Genomic DNA, 21,657 nt, shown 5'->3' on the forward strand with positions numbered 1-21,657 from the left:
TTCCAATGAGTCAGCTCTTCATATCAGATGGCCACAGTATTGGAACTTCAGCTTCAACATCAGTCCTTCCAGTGAATATTCAGGACTGATTTTCTTCAGGATTGACTCGTTTGATCCCTTTGCAGTCCAAGGGACTCTCAAGAGTCTTCTCCAACACCACAGTTCGAAAGCATCAATTCTTTGGTGCTGAGCAATTTTTATTGTCCAACTCTCACATCCATACATGACTACCGGAAAAACCATAGCTTTGACTATATGGACCTTTGTAGGCAAAGTAATGCCTCTGCTTTTTAATACACTGTCTAGGTTTCTCATAGATTTTCTTCCGAGGAGCAAGTGTCTTTCAATTTCATGGCTGCAGTCACTGACCACAGTGATTTTGGAACCGAAGAAAATAAAGTCTGTCACTGTTCCCTTGTTTCCCCATCTATTTGCCATTAAATGATGGGACTGGATGCCATATCTTAGCTTTTTGAATGTTGAGTTTTAAGCCAGATTTTCACTCTTTCTTCTCTTTCACCTTCATCAAGAGGCTCTTTAATTCCTCTTCACTTTCTGCCATTAGAGTGGTGTCATCCGCATATCTCAGGCTGTTAATATTTCCCCTGTCAATCTTGATTCCAGCTTGTGCTTCATCCAGCCTGGCATTTCGCATGATGTACTCTGCATATAAGTTAAATAAACAGGGTGGTGATATACAGCCTTGACGTACTCCTTTCCCGATTTTGAACCAGTCAGTTGTTCATGTCTTGTTCTAACTGTTTTTTCTTGACCTGCTTACAGGTTTCTCAGGAAGTAGGTAGGGTGGTCTGGTATTCCCATCTCTTAAAGAATTTTCCACAGTTTGTTGTGATCTACACAGTCAAAGGCTTTAGCAGAAAACCCTTGCTTTTTCTATGATCCAACAGATGTTGGCAATTTGATCTCTGGTTCCTCTGCCTTTTCTAACCCAGCTTGTACATCTGGAAGTTCTCAGCTTACATACTGTTGAAGTCTAGTTTGAAGGATTTTGAGTATCACTTTGCTAGCATGTGAAATGAGTTAAATTGTATGCTAGTTTGAACATTCTTTGTCATTGCCTTTCTTTGGGATTGGAATGAAAACTGAGCTTTTCCAGTCCTGTGGCCACTGCTGAGTTTTCCAAATTTGCTGGCATATTGAGTGCAGTCCTTTCACAGCATCATCTTTTAGGATTTGAAATAGCTCAACTGGAATTCTATCACCTCCACTATCTTTGTAGTGATGCTTCCTCAAGCCCACTTGACTTCACATTCCATGATGTCTGACTCTAGGTGAGTGATCACACCATCATGGTTATCTGGGTCATTAAGACCTTTTTTTTCTTTATAGTTCTCTTTGTATTCTTGCCACCTCTTCTTAGTATCTTCTGCTTCTGTTAGATCCATACCATTTCAGTCCATTATTGCACCTATCTTTGCTTGAAATGTTCCCTTGGTATCTCTTAATATTTTTGAGAGCTCTGGTCTTTCTCATTCTATTATTTTCCTATATTTTCTTGCATTGTTCACTTAAAAAGGCTTTATCTCTCCTTACCATTCTCTGAGCTCTACATTCAGAAGTGTATACGTTTCCTTTGCTCCTTTGCCTTTTGCTTCTCCTCTTATTTTCAGCTTTGTAAGGCCTCCTCAAGAATCTGCCTGCAATGCAGGAGACCCTTGATCAATTCCTGGGGTGGGAAGATCCACTTGAGAAAGGATAGTCTACCCACTCCAGTATTCTTGGGCTTCCCTTGTGGCTCAGCTGGTAAGGAGTCAGCCTGCAATGTGGAAGACCTGTGTTCAATCCCTGGGTTGGAAAGATCCCCTGGAGAAGGGAAAGGCTATCCACCCCAGTATTCTGGCCTAGAGAATACCATGGACCTTATAGTCCATGGGGTCGCAAAGAGTCAGACACAGACACAACTAAGTGGCTTTCACTTTCACAAGGCCTCTTCAGACAACCGTTTTACCTTTTTGCATTTCTTTTTCTTGGAGATGGTTTTGATCACTGCCTCCTATACATTTGTACAAATGTCTGTCCATAGTTCTTTAGGCACTCTGTCTATCAGATCTAATCCCTTGAATTTATTTGTCACTTCCACTGTATAATCATAAGGGATTTGATTTAGGTCATACCTGAATGGCCTAGTGGTTTTCCCTACTTTTCTTCAACTTAAGTCTGAATTTTGCAACAAGGAGTTCATGATCTGAGCCAGTCAGCTCCTGGTCTTGTATTTGCTGACTGTATAGAACTTCATCTTTGGCTGCATAGAAAATACATAAAAAGTATTATATATTTGTTTATACAGAAAGCATACAAAAGTACACATATACCTGTGTGGTTTCATATATAAATTTGTGTGTGGAGATTGTCAGGAAGGCATTTTCCTTTAACCTTCTAGATTCTTTTGGCTGACCTAAAATTAAGTTGACATGAGACAGATTAACAGGAAAAAAAAAATTAAATAAAAATTTAAAAATGTATACATGAGAGAGAATCGGGAGAACTGACATGCCAAAACGGCAGAAACCTTCATCTTATACACCATCTTTAGCTAAAAACACGGAGAAGGCAATGGCAGCCCACTCCAGTACTCTTGCCTGGAAAATCCCATGGACGGAGGAACCTGGTAGGCTGCTGTCCATGGGGTCGCTAAGAGTCGGACAAGACTGAGCGACTTCACTTTCACTTTTCACTTTCATGCATTGGAGAAGGAAATGGCAACCCACTCCAGTGTTCTTGCCTGGAGAATCCCAGGGACAGGGGAGCCTGTTGGGCTGCCGTCTATGGGGTTGCACAGAGTCGGACACGACTGAAGCGACTTAGCAGCAGCAGCAGCAGCAGCAGCTAAAGACAAGAGAGAATGTTGGCGGGGGTGGGGTGGGGTGGGGTGTTGGTTTGGGACTTCAGAAGAGAGGAAAACAATTCACATGGAGATGGGAAAGCAAATGTTTGGTGAACAAATGTTAGCTGGGCGTTTCGGAGACAATGGGATTTAGAATGGACTCGGATATGTAGGCCCTGCCAAGTTTCCACATACCACATATAGTTCATATTCCTTATAAATTTCTGGCTATAACTATATTCCAGGAGTAAGCCCTCTATCTAATATTTTTTAGACAGTTGGGGGAAGGTTAAAGATTCCTTCTTGGTTTTTATGGCTTTCATTATTTTCATCTTGAAATAATCCTTAAAATAATCCATATGCCAGAGAGACACATTTACAGTGGCAGGTTATGCTTCCTGGCCTTCTCTTGTGGCTCAGCTGGTAAAGAAGCCACCTGCAATGCGGGAAACCTGGGTTCAATCCCTGGGTTGAGAAGATCCCCTGGAGAAGGGAAGGGCTACCCACTCCAGTTCTGGCCTGGAGAATTCCATGGACTGTTCCATGGACTTGGGGTCGCAAAGAGCCAGACGTGACTGAGGGACTTTCACTTCGCTCACTTTGATTTCACTTATGCTTCCTTACATATCTCTCTATGTATCTATATATACCTTTTGATTGAAGAGATCTGACTGAGGTTTTATCTAATTACTTTAACTACTTTGTTGTTGTTTAGTCACTAAGTCGTGGTTGACTCTTTTGAGACCTGAAGAACTGTAGCCCACCAGGGTCCTCTGTCCGTGGGATTTCCCAGGCAAGAATACTGGAGTGGGTTGCAGCTTCCTTCTCCAGGGTATCTTCCCCACTCAGGGACTGAATCCATGTCTCCTACATTGGCAGGGAAATTTTTTACCTTCTGAGCCACCTGGGAAGCCTTTAATTTCCTTTTTTATCTGCATAATGGTCACTTATGAATTATGCTTTCTACACAACATCAGAATATTTTTAGATTTCACTTAAAATATTTTGTTAATGAAATTTAAACTCCTTTATGTGGGAGATAGCATACTTTACTATTGCTCTGCTTAGTGCAGTGAGCTGTGAATGTGTTTGCACATAAATAATCATTCTATATACATTCTTTTAAAGATTCCTTGAACTGAAATGGCTGAAACACAATTAACAATTTTTCTGCTATCTATATGGATTTCCAAATCATTTTTACCTTATGTATGATTGAGAAGTATATAATATAGAATGTTATTACAGATTGAGTAGCATAAAATAATCTGCCAAAACGAAATGAAAAAAATAATATATCTTTATTATCATTTAATATAATTTGGTAATAGTGAATTTGACAGTTATTTCACATGTTTTGGATTTTTCTTTCTTAATTTTCTAAATTATGTGTCCATTTAATTTAAAAAATTATTTACAAGTATAAGCTTCAGTAGAAGCTGAAAAAAATGTTACATGCATTTGCATTTCTTGTTTTTTCATTTTCTCATGGATTTCCCCAATTCTTTAGACATTTTCTTACCATTTGATACATGAAACAGTATAAACACATGTTCAATGTGGGCTTGAGTAACAGATTTTATTAAATACATAAATCTAGGGCCATATATTGAAAGCAAATCTGTGTTCTTAGAAGATGAGCTATTTTTGTTTGCCATTCCTGATCCACTTTCCACTATTTTCACCCCCTATTTGCCCCTAGAGACTGAAATAGATGGGCTCCACGAATAGAATTATTTGCCCTTCAGTTTCAAGTGAGGAAGCTGGTATCAGGGTATTTATTTCCCATGCTCCCCACTATTAAAGACTAGCTCAGTCCCTGTACCAAAAGTAACAGCTCTGGTCAGGAGACTCTCCACAGAGTCACTGTGTCTTCAGGTTCAGACAGTCACTCTCTCCCTGTGACCTTGAATAGAAAGGTGGCATCCTTGTAGTCTTACAAGTGCTGGGACTATAACTCAGTTTTGTGTTTTCTGGCATGATGTACTTTCCATTGTGGTTTTAGTAACATTTTTACTGAACAGAATACATAAAGTATTTCTATCAATGAAAGATGTGGATAGCAAACTTTATTTTGCCTTCACTTTTAAGTGATATCTTATATGCTATACAAATTTAGATTGGTGATTATTTTTCATAAAATCTTAAGAATATTTTACTTCATTTTCTTCTGTAATCTGTTGAATCTGATGAGAATTCTGTTGTTAAAATAGTTGCTGTCACACTTGCCTTTTCTATTCTTTGCTTTAACTTTACTTTCCTCTTTTTAAAAAAGTAATGCCCTTTTTAAAAATTGAAGTATGTTAATTTATAATGTCTCAGGTGCTCAGTTAAGTAGTGATTCAGTTATACGTTATACATGGATGTGTGTGTGTGTGTGTATATATTCTTTTTCAGATTGTTTTTCATTATAGTTTATTACAAGATATTGAATATAGTTTCCTGTACTATATAATAGGTCCTTGTTTCTATCTATTTTTAGCTATTTTGTATATACTAGTATGTATCTGTTAATCCCAAATTCCTAATTTATCCCTCTCCCTTTCCCCTTTGGTAACTATAAGTTTGTTCTCTATTTTTGTGAACATATTTCTATTTTGAAAGTTCATTTGTACCATTTTTTTTTTAGATCCACATATGTTATACTATATGATATTTGTCTTTCTGTCTGAGTGACTTTACTTAGTATAGTAATCTCTAGATCTATTCATATTGCTGCAAATAGCATTAATTCATTTTTATATGATTAAGTAATATCCATTATTTGTATGTATATAATATATATCTCTATATGTATACACCATATCTTCTTTATACATTCATCCATCAATTGACATTTAGATTGCTTCTGTGTCTTGACTGTTGTAGATAGTGCCACTACTATCATTGGGGTGCGTGTATCTTTTGAATTAGTTTCTGTATTTTCTGAATATGTGCCCGGAAGTGGGACTGCAAGATCATACAATTTTATTTTTAGGTTTTTGGTTTTGTAGGAAACTGTATACTGTTCTACGCAGTGGCTGCACCAGGTTACATTCCCACTAAAAGTGTAGGCAGGTTTCCTTTTCTTCACACTCTCTCCAGTACTTATTATTCATAAACTTTTTGATGATGGCCTTCCTGACTAGTGTGAGGTGATACCTCATTGTAGTTTTGATTTGCATTTCTCTAATAATTAGCAATGTTGAGCATCTTTTCATGTGCTTATTGACCATCTGTATGTTTTCTTTGGAATAATGTCTATTTTGTTCTTCTGCCCATTTGGGGGGTTGTTTGTTATTTTGACATTAAGCAATATGAACTGTTAATATATTTTGGAAGTTAATCCCTTGTCTTTTGCATTGTTTGCAAACATTTTCTCCCATTCTATAGGTGATCTTTTCATTTTGCTTAAGGTTCCCTTTGCTGTGCAAAAGCTTTTAAGCTTAATTAGATCTCATTTGTTTATTTTTGCTTTTGTTTCAATTAGTCTAGGAGATGACTCAAAGAAATATTGCTATCATTTGTGTCAAATTATGTTCTGCCTATGTCTGCTTATAGGAGTTTTATAGCACTCTGTATTATTTATGCATTTAGGTTTTTAATCTGAGGGGCTTTTTTGTATATGTTATTAAAGAATGTTCTAACATCATTCTGTTACATGTAACTGACCAGTTTTCCCTGCACCATTTGTCAAAGAGACCTCTCCATTGTATATTCTTACCTCTTTTGTCATAGATTAATTTACCATAATTGTGTGGTGTTTTTTTTTGAGATACCAAACTCTCTGACTTCAGACTATACTACAAAGCTACAGTCAACAAAACAGAATAGTACTGGCACAATTCAGACACATAGCTCAATGAATCAGGAAAAAAAAAACCCGGATTGCAGGGAGAAATATCTATAACCTCAGATATACAGATGACACCACCCTTATGGCAGAAAATGAAGAGGAGCTAAAGGCCCTCTTGATGAAAGTGAAAGAGGAGAGTGAAAAACCTGGCTTAAAACTCAACATTCAAAAAATGAAGATCATGGCATCCATTCCCATCACTTCATGGCAAATAGATGGGGAAACAATGGAAATAGTGACAGACCTCATTTTCTTGGGCTCCAAAATCACTACAGATGGTGACCGCAACCATGAAATTAAAAGACACTTGCTCCTTGGAAGAAATGTTATGACCAACCTAGACAGCATATCAAAAAGCAGAGACATTACTTTGCTGACAAAGGTCCATATAGTCAAAGCTATGGTTTTCCCAGTAGTCATGTATGGATGGGAGAATTGGGCTATAAAGAAAGTTGAACACCAAAGGATTGATGCTTTTGAACTGTGGTGTTGGAGAAGACTCCTGAGAGTCCCTTGGACTGCAAGGACATCCAACCAGTCAATCTTAAAGGAAATCAGGCCTGAATATTCATTGGAAGGACTGATGCTGAAGCTGAAACTCCAATACTTTGGCCACCTGATGTAAAGAACTGACTCATTGAAAAAGACCCTGATTCTGGGAAAGGTTGAAGGTGGGAGAAAAAGTGGATGGCAGAGGATGAGATGGTTGGATGGCATCACCGACTCGATGGACATGAGTTTGAGCAAGTTCCAGGAATTGGTGCTGGGCAGGGAAGCCTGGTGTGCTGCAGTCCATGGGTTCACAAAGAGTCAGACACAACTAAGTGACAACTGCCTGAGCTCTGTGAAAAATGCCATTGGTAATTTGAGAGAGATTGCATTGAATCTGTAGATTACCTTGGATAATATGGTCATTTTAACAATCATGATTCTTTCAGTCTAAGAACACATTTATCTTCCTATCTCTTTGTGTTGTCTTCAGTTTCTTTCATCAACATATTATAGTTTACAGAGTACAAGTCCTTTACCTCCTTAAGTAGGTTTATCCCTACATATTTTATTCTTTTTGATTCTATGATAAATATTTTTTTCCTTAATTTCTCTTTCTGATATTTCACTGTTAGTGTACCTTTTTCCAGACTTTTTTTCTTAATATTGAATGATCTAGAGTTTCATTAAGATGTACAGAAGTATACCTTTATTTTTGTAAGTCTTGCTTGACCCCTTCCTTATGTGTTGTTTCAATCTGGAAATAAATATTTTTAATTCTGGATTAATCATTGGGCATAATGTATATATGCATGATTGTACAGTTTCATAGCCCAGATTACTTGCTGGATACTAGAAGAAAAGTGCAATTTTACAATAGGAAAGTATGACAATGACCCTCTAACTCAACAATCTATAATAGCATCACTAATGGGAAGACAACCAAATGTCTTTCTGTACCCAATATTGTTTATCTGCATACAGAATCCTAATTTTATACTAATACTTTCAATAAGAGAGATGCTTTCAATAAAAACTCAAACAGTACAAGCTTCTATAATTACAGAAGAACATTTGAAATTAAATGAAAGTAATTTAGTATCTAACTAGTTATCCTCCAAAAAATGATACATCAACTTGTGAGCCCTTACAAGTTTGTTCATAAACTGCTCACTACTCTCCCCTCATTTTTTTTTTCTACTACTTCGGAGCAATGACACAAAAGATGACTTGGGGAAACTTTACCCCCAGGGATACTGAAACCTTATAGTATAGTTAAAAATAGCATGCTTCTTAGCTAATAAAGTATCAAGAAACATCCCTTTGCTGCAAGACACCCTTAAGCCAGATTGCTACCCCTGAAGATCTGCAATATGGAAAAACAAAGTAGTGTGGCCCACATTGACATCTATTCAGTTCCTCTGAATGGTCATTGAAAAGCTTTTGACATTTTTTTCTGTCTTATTCTTCACACACACTCTCAATCTTGGTTGGTGAACCATGGAACTTCTGAAGTCTTCAATGACCCCTCACATTTCAGTGACAACTCATGGTAACACATCCCTTTAACAGTTTGCACTTTTTTTCTTTGCATGCATGTGAAGTCACTTCCATTGTGTCCGACTCTTTATGACCCTATGGACCATAGCCCACCAGGCTCCTCTATCCATGAGATCCTTCAGGCAAGAATACTGGAGTGGTTTGCCATTGCCTTCTCTGGGGGATCTTCCTGACCCAGGCATAGATCCCACGTTTCTTAAGTCTCCTGCATTGGCAGGCTGGTTCTTTACCACTAGTGCCACCTGAGAATCTCCCCCCATTTTTTTTTTTTCACAAAACATATCAAATGTTAAATATTTAAATTCTCATGAAAGTTTAGTTTCTAGAAGAAAGAAAGAGTATATATTTTATTTACCACTACTAAGTACTACTGCTTGGCCAAATTCCTGGCACATAATAAATACTAACAACATATTTGATAAATGACTGAATGAATAAATGAATGTCTAGTAGTGCATATCTGGTTTGTTATTTTATATACATAGCTAGGGGACTTACATTTCTCAGTGTTTAGAATCTGAGACATTAGATTATACCTAACTGATACATGTTTTTTAGAAGTTATTTCAAATATAGCTTTTAAAAAATAGTGATATTTTAAATGACCGATGACATTTACCTGTTATTGAATTACATTTCTATTGTTCAGTGAGATAAAGCAAACATGTTTAATAACATGATGACACAGTTGACCACTTTATTACATATCTGTATTGTAAGGTGGGGAAGGAAATGTCAACCCACTCCAGTATTCTTGCCTGGAGAACCCCATGGACAGAGGAGCCTGATGGATTACAGTCCATGAGGTCGCAAAGAGTCGGACACAACTGAAGCGACTTAGTACATTGTAAGGTATTGCTAAATGTTATTTCAAAAATTTCTTCCAAATTTTATATATATTGTCCAAATATGTTAAAAAAAATAAGGGAAAAACACATTCTGTGTCACCACCAAATGTGCAATATATTTACGCTTTTACACAGTCCCAATCCTCCACTGACAATAAGGATGATATGAATCATAGTTTAGGAATAGTTTATAGTTCACATAAATTTTCTCATTTGATGTTTATTTGAATATGCTTAATGTCATATTTCCATGAAGTTCACTGAAAACTTTGGATTTGAAGCTGGTAAAATATTTATCATTTTCATATATTGGATATCGTTGTACTCCAACTGGGAACAGCAGTTGCATGGTATTTATGAGATGAATGTCACAAAGGATTGTTCTAGTTATAGATGTGTGGAATGCTCTTACTTAATTTACGAATCCCCTAAGGGCACAATTCTGAAAATTTAAATTGTCAAGAGAGCTCTATCTATCATGGAGAAGCATGAATTCCCATGATGCTGAACCCAAAAATCTTCTCTTGGAAAATATAATCAGAAACCAGTGTTGTTGCACATAGTTTGGCCTCAGCTTTTTGTCTTACTATGCGTCCTTGAGCAATATTTATTTGAACATTTTTATAGTAGTTTACTCACCTGAGAAGTGAAATACTTACTTACATCTTACAATTATTGGGAGACTATTTTTATCATTTCTTTAAAGAAGTTTTTAATGTTACTTCATATTTCAAAAAAGTACGTTCATTTATTGCAAGCAATGAAAAACTACAATAAAAATTTATCCAGTTTTCTCTCCACCAGCAGCTCTGATTCTACCCAACTATAGTAAGTAATTTTCATGATGTTGTGCCTATCCTAAACCATTTTCTCCTTGTACATGCAAATATTTACTATATGTGCAGGTGACCTTTTGCCCTGGTTTGCCCATGACAATCTTAGTTTACTCTTGTTTTTATAATATAATGATCAATAATGCTTCTTTCTTTCTTGGAAGTATATAGATTTGGATGATAAATTACACAGTCACCCTTTTCAGGCATTTGCTGATTTATTTTTAATTTACCTGTAGCTGTTAGCATAATTATGTAATAACATAATTAGCATTTGGATAATCACGATGGTGTGATCACTTACCCAGAGCCAGACATCCTGGAACGTGAAGTCAAGTGGGCCTTAGGAAGCATCACTACAAACAAAGTTAGTGGAGGTAATGGAATTCCAGTTGAGCTATTTCAAATCCTGAAAGATGACACTGTGAAAGTGCTGCACTCAATATGCCAGCAAATATGGAAAACTCAGTAGTGGCCACAGAACTGGAAAAGGTCAGTTTTCATTCCAATCCCTAAGAAAGGCAATGCCAAAGAATGCTCAAACTACTACACAATTGCACTCATCTCACACACTAGTAAAGTAATGCTCAAAATTCTCCAAGACAGGCTTCAGCAATACATGAGCCTGAACTTCCAGATGTTCAAGCTGGTTTTAAAAAAGCAGAGGAACCAGAGATTAAATTGCCAACATCCGCTGGATCATCGAAAAAGCAACAGAGTTCCAGAAAAACATCTATTTCTGCTTTATTGACTATGCCAAAGCCTTTGACTGTGTGGATCACAATAAACTGTGGAAAATTCTGAAAGAAATGGGCATACCAGACCACCTGACCTGCCTCTTGAGAAACCCGTATGCAGGTCAGGAAGCAACACTTAGAACTGAACATGGGACAACAGACTGGTTCCAAATAGGGAAAGGAATATGTCAAGGCTGTATATTGTCACCCTGCTTATTTAACCTATATGCAGAGTACATCATGAGAAACACTGGGCTGGAGGAAGCACAAGCTGGAATCAAGATTGCTGGGATATGCAGATATAACCTCAGATATGCAGATGACACCACCCTTATGGCAGAAATTGAAGAAGAACTAAAGAGTCTCTTGATGAAAGTGAAAGAGGAGAGTGAAAAAGTTGGCTTAAAGCTCAAGATTCAGAAAACTAAGACCATGGCATCTGGTCCCATCACTTCATGGTAGATAGATCGGCAAACAGTGGAAACAGTGGCTGACTTTATTTTTCTGGCTCCAAAATCACTGCAGTTGGTGATTGCAGAAATGAAATTAAAAGACGCTTACTCCTTGGAAGGAAAGTTATGAGCAACCTTGACAGCATATTAAAAAGCAGAGACATTACTTTGCCAACAAAGTTCCATCTAGTCAAGGCTACGGTTTTTCCAGTGGTCATGTATGGATGTGAGAGTTGGACTATAAAGAAAGCTGAGCACGGAAGAATTGATGCTTTTGAACTGTGGTGTTGGAGAAGCCTCTTGAGAGTCCTTTGCACTGCAAGGAGATCCAACAAGTCCATCCTAAAGGAGATCAGTCCTGGGTGTTCACTGGAAGGACTGATGTTGAAGCTGAAACTCCGATACTTTGGCCACCTAATGCAAAGAGCTGACTCATTTGAAAAGACCCTGATGCTGGGAAAGATTGAGGCCAGGAGGAGAAGGGGATGACAGAAGATGAGATGATTGGATGGTATCATCGACTCAATGGACATGGGTTTGGGTGGACTCCGGGAGTTGTTGATGGACAGGGAGGCCTGGCGCACTGCGATTCTTGGGGTTGCAAAGAGTCGGACACGACTGAGCAGCTGAACTGAACTGAACTGAACTGATTAGTAATGCTGGGCATTTTGTATGCTTTCAATAATCTCAGGTGGTATTATTAGGATCCTCATTTGTGCGGCACTTATCAAATATGTGGTGGGCTTCCCCAGTGGCTCATATGGTAAAGAATCTGCCTGCAGTGCAGGAGACCTGGGTTCGATCCCTGGGTTGGGAAGATCTCCTGCAGAAGGGAATGGCTACCCATTCCAGTATTCTTGCCTGGAGAATTCCATGGATAGAGGAGCCTGGTGAATTATACAGTCTATGGGGTCTCAAAGAGTTGGCCATAACTGAACGACTAACATTTTAACTTTTCACTTTATCAAATATTTAATAATACAGTCATAGGGAGAGTAGTGTGGTAATATCAGAGCTAACAGTGGAATGAGTGAAATGCTTATTAATTAAAATATTTTAAATCTTTTTAATGATTTTGCAAAATTTATACTTTTTTTCAAATATAAAAATTAAACTCTACCATTTTCATTTATATTAAATACGCCAGGCATTTATTTTTCAATTTTAAATTGGGAATAGAGATCCAGCTTTCAGAAAAGTTAAATGCTTTATTTAAGGTCACACAGATATTTAGTGTCATTGACTGGCTCAGCTTTCTCATTAAAAATGCATACATGCATCCTTTAGCCATATAGGTAAACACTGGTCAATTTATTAGGTTATTTTAAAATGTGACATATCTAATTAGTTGTATCTGGTAGTATAAACAGCTGATGCTTTTGTGTGTTTGTGTGTGTGTATGTATGTTTGTGTGTGTTTTATCAAAGGAAATAGGTGTTTTCAATTGAGCAGGCAAATCTAGAAACATGAAGAAAGTCCACTTGTCCAGCCAGGCATACAGAAGCCTCTTCATTTAGCAAGCTTTTCGGCTTGATTCAAATATCCAGCAGGCTATTGTTTAGTATCTATTGAAAGGGCTGTTAATTTCCTCTATCAACCTTTGTTCTCCATCTTCCCAATCATCACTGAATCATTTTAAGTAAAGTTGAAGAGACAGAACTTTTATGAAGCAAATTGATACAGTAACTTAGGAAACATAATTATTTCTCCACCTGCTTGTGTTTTAAGGCTTTTTAAAGTCAATTTAAACTCCAACTACCATATTTTATATGTACTAAAGGTAATGTAAAAAGGTAGAAAAGGTGTTCCGAGGGCAAATGCGATTCATTAAAGTGAATAAGTGCAGAATTTTTGTCAAATTAGAAGGAGAGATATAATCAAGGGCTTATTGGTGAAGAGCTCATTTCGTTTTGAGATAGGCATATTCCTTCAGTAATTCAACAGGCTTACTGTCACTGTAGTTAAACAGAATAGCCATGCTATTGAAGAATAAATAGCAGGTATATTTGAAGCTCTTGTAAGAGGAAAATGAAGTATGCAATCCTTGATGAAATAAAATGAAAGTAAACGGGGAAAGCAAGTATCAATATTTCAAAAATAGAGAAGTAATGAGAGAAACAAAGATCCTCATGAGGGATTTTTCAACAGGTTCGAAAGTTCAGGTAAGATAAGCCTCTCCAAATTTATATATGCTTTGGAACCATATTCTAATTTTTGAAGGAGCTATTTTTCTTCCTTTTTTTGGCAGGCAAAAAGCTAAACTCTTTTTATGAAAACCCTTGATGTTTTTTGAATGAGTCTTCTTGAAAATTAGCTGCATTATTCAATAGCTCTTTTAAAAGCTTATCCACAATATTAAATAAACATATATTTATTAAATAAATAGATCTGTGCTTATCAGTATGTTTTGGGTTTGGATTCAGAGGATGAGACGGTTAGATAGCATCACTAATTCAATGACATGAATTTAAGCAAACTCCAGGAGATACTGAAGGACAGAGAAGCCTAGTATGCTTCAATACATGGGGCTGCAAAGAGTCAGACAGACTTAGCGACTGAACACCAAAAACAGCTTGTATTCTAGGCAGCCTGTAAATGCTAAAAATCTTTGTCAGGATGGTATTAACCCCTTTTTACAATTTTCTCTTTGATTAAAATTGGCAAATATACCTATGTATATTTTCTTTGTGTATGTGTTTGTTTTGGAAGTGACAACCACAGAAAGTATAATAATATTTGTTATTACTTATTGAATACTTATGAAGGCCAGCCATGTGTTGAGCATATAATATATATTGTCTCATTTAATCCTATAGATACTCCTGTGGAAGATGAACAATAATTACTTCTGTTTTAGAGACGAGGAATTGAAACTGCACCCAAGGTGATAGAGCTGAACTGCTGGGTTTAGATCCTTATAGTGTGAGTCGATCTCAATTGGTAGAGATCCTGTGATATAATATATATGATATAATCATCGGCATTCTCCAGAAAAAGAACCAAAGTTCACATATGTTAAGCAATCAGGCAACTCCATTCTTACCACATTGTGTGTTCTTACCAAAACTACAGTCTGATGAGATTTTGTTTTTGTTACTTTCAGCAGCACAGTGAAATGTTTCTGAACATTTACCAAAATTAGTAAATAACTACAAGACTTACAGTATTTTAATAATAACTTATTATACTACCTTTCTTTTCAGCATATATTTATATATATGTATACACACATATGTAAAAATCAGTGTTGGATTCTCTTTGCTCTGATTTTTTGGCACAGAAAGAGGGAACTGGTTGAAATTGAATCGGTGTAATTCCCAGTTGCTGTGGTCTTTCCTCAATCCCTAGGGTCACCAGATTGTGTAATGTGTCACTCTCAATCATATTGGAGTGTGTTGTGAATATGTTTTGTGTGTGTATATATATATATATATATATATATATATGTATAGAGTGACTTTTCATAAATATCCATTCCATATGTCACTATCCTAGCTTACTTCATGTTGTTCCTAGATCATTCCTAAATGTATATATCACATTAATTTTTAGACGAGTCCTAATTATTTATCAGTTTAATAATTTTAAATAACTTAATCAGTCATTATTATCTATATTTATTAATATAATATATATTATGGTAGAAAAGAGATAACTACACATTTTTTACAACCCTGGGTTGGGAAGAGCTCCTGAAGAAGGAAATGGCAACCCACTCCAGTATTCTTGCCTGGAAAATCCCATGGACGGAGGAGCCTGTTAGGCTACAGTCCAAGGGGTCGCAAAGAGTCGGACACGACTGTGCAACTTCACTTCACTTTCACATTTTCTTTAATACCAGTCAAGAGTGTGTGTGTGTTTGGTTCCTCAGTCGTGTCCGACTCTTTGCAATTCCATGGACTGTAGCCACCCAGGCTCCTCTGTCCATGGAATTTTCCAGGCAAGAATACTGCAGAGGGTTGCCATTTCCTTCTCCAGACCAATCAAGACAGAAGAGTATCAAGTTAGATCAGTCAAATTTATGAAAAATACATGCAATGTAGTTTTTTTTTATACGCAGGAGTAAAAATTAGTATTCCAGACTATAATTCTGCTCAGGTGTTGTTAAATAGGCAAACAAGTTTTAGAGTGTCATCTCAAAGAATATAGCAGTAAGGACATTCACACTGGTGTTAAGTGCCCCTCTGTTTGAATTCTAACTCTAGTTCCTATTTGGTCAAGCTTTGATCCTGATGAGCTCCAGTTCACTAATCAACAAAATGGAAATATAAAAACCAATGGCTCCTTTTCAGGGTTTATTGTGTGTCCAATAATAAGGTCTCATATATTGCAACAAAATTTTATTAAAGTAAAGAAATTGTTTATCTTTTGAGTAAATGCAACTCTAACATGTAGCCTGTAAAGTTTCTTCATTTGAATGCATATTTGCTTCATTTTAAGAAGCACAGATTTATAAGTATCCAATAATTTTTCAAGTTATTGTTCATTATCTTGTTCAAGATGGAAGCCTTCCTATCCCTTTCATTGTGGGTTTCTTTTTTTTCAGAAAGAAAACATTTTCTCTTTTTCAATGCCCGGAAGATTCTTTTGCTACAATCTGATTATAATATTCATCATTACCTGGATCTTCATAAGTGAATAGCTGGAATCAAAGATACTTGATTGTCAAAATGACTTTAAGTGCAATCAGAAAGAACATTTTCAATGATGGAAGGTACTGTCCATACTGCAGAGGAGTGAGACACTCTTTTGTAGACTAAAATGTCAAAGATTTCAAGTATAGTTAATAAGATTACTATAAAAGAAGGTCATATGCCAACTTTCCAGTTATGAGAATATATGATCTGTATTAACCAAATAATTTAAATTTTGGTACCTTATAAATGTCTCATGCTATATGGGGATCAATGAATAGTGATGGGATTTTTTTTTAAGAATGATTAAAATTTAAATTATATAAAGAGAGATTAATATATTCAGAATTATGTAAAATAAACATATAGATGAGTGAAAGATTCTTAGTTCACTCAGAGTGGCTTAGGTTAACTTAAATATCTAAATTGTCAGAAAGTTTCGGAAATAAATAAAACCCTTGAACAGGAAAAAAAAAAAAAAAATTAGGGCATGTGGGAGAGCCGTCTTGCAAATGACTCTTCCAGCCCCAGTCATGTCTTCAGATGATGCAGCCTCAGCAGAGATCCTGACTGAAACCACACAAGAGACCTTGAGCCAGAACCACATAGTTAGGCCACACCTAGATTTCAGACTTTAAGAAACTGTATGAGATAATAATAGCTTACTGTTTTAAGCTGCTAAGTTTGAGGGTAATTTGATCTACCTCAAGAGATGACTAATATACCCTTCTAAACTACCTTAGTGGCTTTTATTGAAGACTTTTATTCCAGTAATTGTAATGATTTAACTTTGGCATAAATGAGTGTTCTTTTCCCTACCTTATTTCAGGCTACCAGAATCCTGACAGATAAATAGTACATTTGGATACTGGACTTTTTGTTTTAATACTTCTTAGTAGGTTCTAAGGAAGAAGATAAATGGCTAACTTGGTGATGATGATTGGTGTTTCACTAGAATTATAGTGATCCTCTTCAGAAGAATATTTGAAAAGGTCTTCAGGATAAATGATTACTAAGGTAAGATACCTAAAGTTGAAATTGAATGCCAAAAATTGTTGAACATTTGAGCTTTATAAGCCACATAAGAATAAATTATAAAATTTACATTATTCTATCAAAATAATAATTATATATTGACTAAAAATAAAGATACTGTGTTTTTATATTATGTTTTATCTTTCTTGATATTTGGGTATACAACACAAATTATAAAGCTTTAAAGAGTTTAATTAAATTAACAGTTTATTGGTGCTATATATAAGAAGCAAAATGCAGCATTTTCACTTTGGCTCTGAAATGGATTTAATTGGCTTTGTGCATTTTGGTGGTGATTATAGTGTGTGTTTTATTTCTGTAGAAGAGAAATACACTGACCTCGGAATTCTAATTCTTGTACCAACTTTCATAACTGCTCTTCCCATATTAGCAAGGCGACCTTGGACATGTCACTTAAACTTTATGAGTCCTGGTTTCCTTCTCTATAAAACAGGAATAATAACTTGCCCTTCTTAACTACCAGATTATTGGGAAGGTCAAAACATATAGTGGATATTAAATCACTGTCAAAATTAAAGCAATTATACTATTATTATCATTATAGCTCCTTTGTTTTTACACCTTTAATTAAAAAAAAAAAAAACTTGCTTTAAAGTAGCTACTGACATTATGCCACTACAAATGACGATAAAATTATTAATGAGAAAAATTAAAATAATCACTTATATGGTTGATGTCAATTCTCAATTGATGTTATTGGGCATGTGAAAAGCTTAAAAGAACATTTAAGGTTACCTGAAAAAACAGGCATTTGATTATTACATAATATAAGATGTTTTATTCATGTTAGTTGAGCAATGTTGAACAAGTTAAAAAGTGACATTTAAACCAGAGTGGAGGAGTTAAGTGTGAATCAAATTTATATTTGCCAAAATAGGTACCTGGGATTCCTACAGATTTCATGGATAAAAATAATTTTTAAAGTTTATTCACACTAAACATATTTTTCTTCATGTAAGCCCTGTGTTTTAAAGGCTATTACTATAACAGTTTTTGTACTGTGTTAGTTTGGCATTAATAGTATATTGAGATGAAATTTTGAAAATTTCACTTAGCACTCCATTGCTAAGAAACTACAGTTATTAGGAAAAATAGTGTGAAAGTAAGAGATTCAACTAAAATTGGTGGTATTTAGAAAAATAGCCAGTATTAGGGAGAAAAGGAGGAACTGCGTTTAACCAAAATTAATGTGACACTTCTTTAAGTTTAGACTGTGGCTCAAAACCCTGAATCTCTTAACTGGCTGTAAATCTAAAGCTATAAAAGGGGAGCAAATTTCAGATTTTAGCAAACACTACTGCAAAAGGATTTGTTTGAAAAATACTTCTTGTTCAAAGAATTAGTTAAAGTCTAACCTGTTTTCGCAATTTTGAATCACATAGACTTTCCCCCTAGTGCTTTTGCTTCAGGTTAGTAAAGCTTAAAGGTTTACTTTACTAAATTTTAAAGCAAAAACATTCTCTAAGGAAATTTAGATGTTTGGGTTAGGTAGACTGATATAAGAGTCAATAATTCTATGTCTCAAAATGAATACTATCTTGACATCCTTACAGTTTTGGTTCCTTTGTAGAAAAAAGAAACAAAAGAACCAAATTCAAAGAGTCTGTGTTGATTAAAAATTGGTACTCTATATGTACTTTCAAAGTTTGGCTTATTTGCAGTTTTCTTTGTTCAAAATAGTTTTTATTATTATTATTTTTTTAGTTAACAAACTGAGTCTTTTCTCACCCTCAGTAAAAGTTTATTGGCATTGACAAGTATATTGACCGGGTAAATAAAAATGATATTATTATAAACAATTAGTCCTTTTTCCCTGGTTATAATTGGCTAGAAAATTGATTTTAATATGCATATTATCAAGATATACCTCTGTTTGGCTAGAAATCTCTTACTCTATAATGTGGAAACAGTGAATACAGCACAACTTGATTGTCAGTAAAGTTTTTTCTTCTGCTGTACAGACATTTAACACATCAGGAAGACCTATCCCCTTAATTTAGTTCCACTGATTTTGAAACATATAATGCATGTTTAAATGTTTTCTTTGCCAGTTGTAACTTGGGAAATTACTTATTTTCAACATCTGTAAAATAAAGAAAGTGAATACCTACCTCATAAGTCATTGCAAAGACTAAGTGAAATAAATTTTTAAAAAGCTACTTTGCAAATTATAAAAATCTACATAAATATTGGTTATTGTCATCATATTACTGTTGGGTGGGTATGTAAATAATTTGACATGATACATATAAAGAAACAAAACCAACCTAACATAGAATTCCTCCATTCTGATAATTTGATGTTATTTGGATTTCATCAGACTAACTCTAGCAAAAAGTAAGAGTAGGGACATAACTAGGGAGAGCTGTATTGAGCTACTTTAAAAAAAAACTGATATAAGAATGCCAATTTGATGCTACTCAACATAAAATACTCCTGAGCTAAGAGCACTATTCACCACGATGCAACAACAGAACAGCTTCCACTCATCTCCCTTGTCTACAGGATCTCTTCACTACATTCAATTGTTAATTCAAGATTTTGACTCCTCAAAGCAGCACATTCATCTCCCTATAGCCTGTGGAATCCTGGTTTCCCACGTTCAGTCTGTGGAGGGAAATAGAATGAATATTTCCTTTCTTTTTAGATCTGAAGAGAAGCTTCATGTATTTCCTCTGTGTGGCGTTGGCACAAACATACTCTTCATTTGGAACAAATGGAAAACTGGTTTCTATGCATTGTGATAAAGACAGTCTTCTGTATTCCTGTGGGTTCTACATCTGCAGATTCAGAACCTGCAGATAAGAAGGGTCAACTGTACTATGCCATTAAATATAAGGAACTTGAGAATGCACTGATTTTGGTGTTGTCTGGGGTCCTGTAGCTGATCTCCATTAGCTACCAAGAGACAACAGTATCGTTACAGGTAATAGTGTTGACAGAGTGAGCCGCTAGTGTATTGTAGGGAGTACCTGGACTCTCACGGAACAGAATTCTGACAAGATGAATTCCTGCATGACTTAATGAAACTTGAACAGTATGATCTTGACTCTTACAAATCAAAAAGGTACGTTTTATTCCAATTAACAACCTTACTATCTCATCTCTAAAGGGGCTTGGAGTTTTATGAAGATACCAGTAGAATTTGTTGAGGATTATTTATTCAGTCCTCAAGAATGAATACTACAGTTTTCAGCCTTGTATGAAGTAAACTATAATAGTTGCATAGTGCATTCTTATGTTACTATCTTTTTGTCCTCTCAGCAAGCTCATGTAATATGTAAGTTAGGAGCTAAAGAAATAGCCCCCCCCCTTTTTTTTTCTGGTTCATTGCTGTGTTGCCTTGGTTCTCTTGCCCCTTGTAATCTGTGCCATGTTGTTTGGTTCATATTTCAGTATCACTATTTCTTCAAGAAACAATATTAACATTCAGGATTTATTTTTATAGGCGTTTTGGCTGCCTTTCAACTGGCTGTGGCTGAGTAGAGCTGCAGATTTCAGACTATAATGTAAGCTTTGTCAGTCTTTGTTTTCTTCAATAAACCCCAGTGCCGCTTGGACTGATCTTTTGATTTGTTGTAGCAATGTATGGGGCATTAAAAAAAAAAAAAAAGGTTTTTGTTGAGATAGCATGATTCATTCAATTAATATTTGTTGAACACTTATTATGTGCCAAGCATAGCAGAGAAGGAAATAGACCAAAAAAATCCTCTCAGAATTTATTCAGTTCAGTTTAGTTCACTTGCTGAGTCATGTCTGACTCTTTGCAGTCCCATGGACTACAGCATGCCAGGCCACCCTGTCCATCACCAACTCCCGGAGTTTACACAAATTCATGTTCACTGAGTCGGTGATGTCATCCAACCATCTCATCCTCTATCATCCCCTTCTCCTCCTGCCTTCAATCTTTCCCAGCATCAGGGTCTTTTCAAACAAGTCAGCTCTTTTCATCAGGTGGCCAAAGTATTGGATTTCAGCTTCAACATCAGACCTTCCAATGAACACCCAGGACTGATCTCCTTTAGGATGGACTGGTTGGATCTCCTTGCAGTCCAAGGGACTCTCAAGAGTCTTCTCCAACACCACAGTTCAAAAGCATCAATTCTTCAGAACTCAGCTGTCTTTAGTGTCCAACTCTCACATCCATACATGACTACTGGAAAAACCACAGCTTTGACTAGATGGACCTTTGTCAGAAAAACAGTGTCTCTGCTTCTTAATATGTTGTCTAGGATGGTCATAACTTTTCTTCCAAGGAACAAGCGTCTTTTAATTTCATGGCTGCAGTCACCATCTGCAGTGATTTTGGAGCCCCCAAAAATAAAGTCTGTCACTGTTTCTGCTGTTTCCCCATCTATTTGTCATGAA

The 21,657-nt window shown here is 35.9% G+C and overlaps 1 long non-coding RNA gene across 1 annotated transcript in view; it reads left to right on the forward strand.

The window, feature by feature from the left end:
• The window catches only part of LOC145538369 (uncharacterized), a 37,153-nt gene extending 17,019 nt beyond the window's left edge, over positions 1-20,134 (forward strand). The window contains exons 2-5 of the long non-coding RNA XR_014076815.1: positions 14,416-14,483; positions 16,146-16,313; positions 17,063-17,250; positions 19,937-20,134. This is a non-coding gene — a long non-coding RNA (uncharacterized LOC145538369). The remainder of the gene's footprint in view (positions 1-14,415; positions 14,484-16,145; positions 16,314-17,062; positions 17,251-19,936) is intronic.
• Positions 20,135-21,657: the final 1,523 nt, after the last annotated feature.

This window comes from Giraffa tippelskirchi, chromosome 1, assembly GCF_054371585.1.
Source record: "Giraffa tippelskirchi isolate mGirTip1 chromosome 1, T2T-mGirTip1v1.2.pri, whole genome shotgun sequence".
In the NCBI taxonomy this organism is placed as follows: Eukaryota; Metazoa; Chordata; class Mammalia; order Artiodactyla; family Giraffidae; genus Giraffa; species Giraffa tippelskirchi.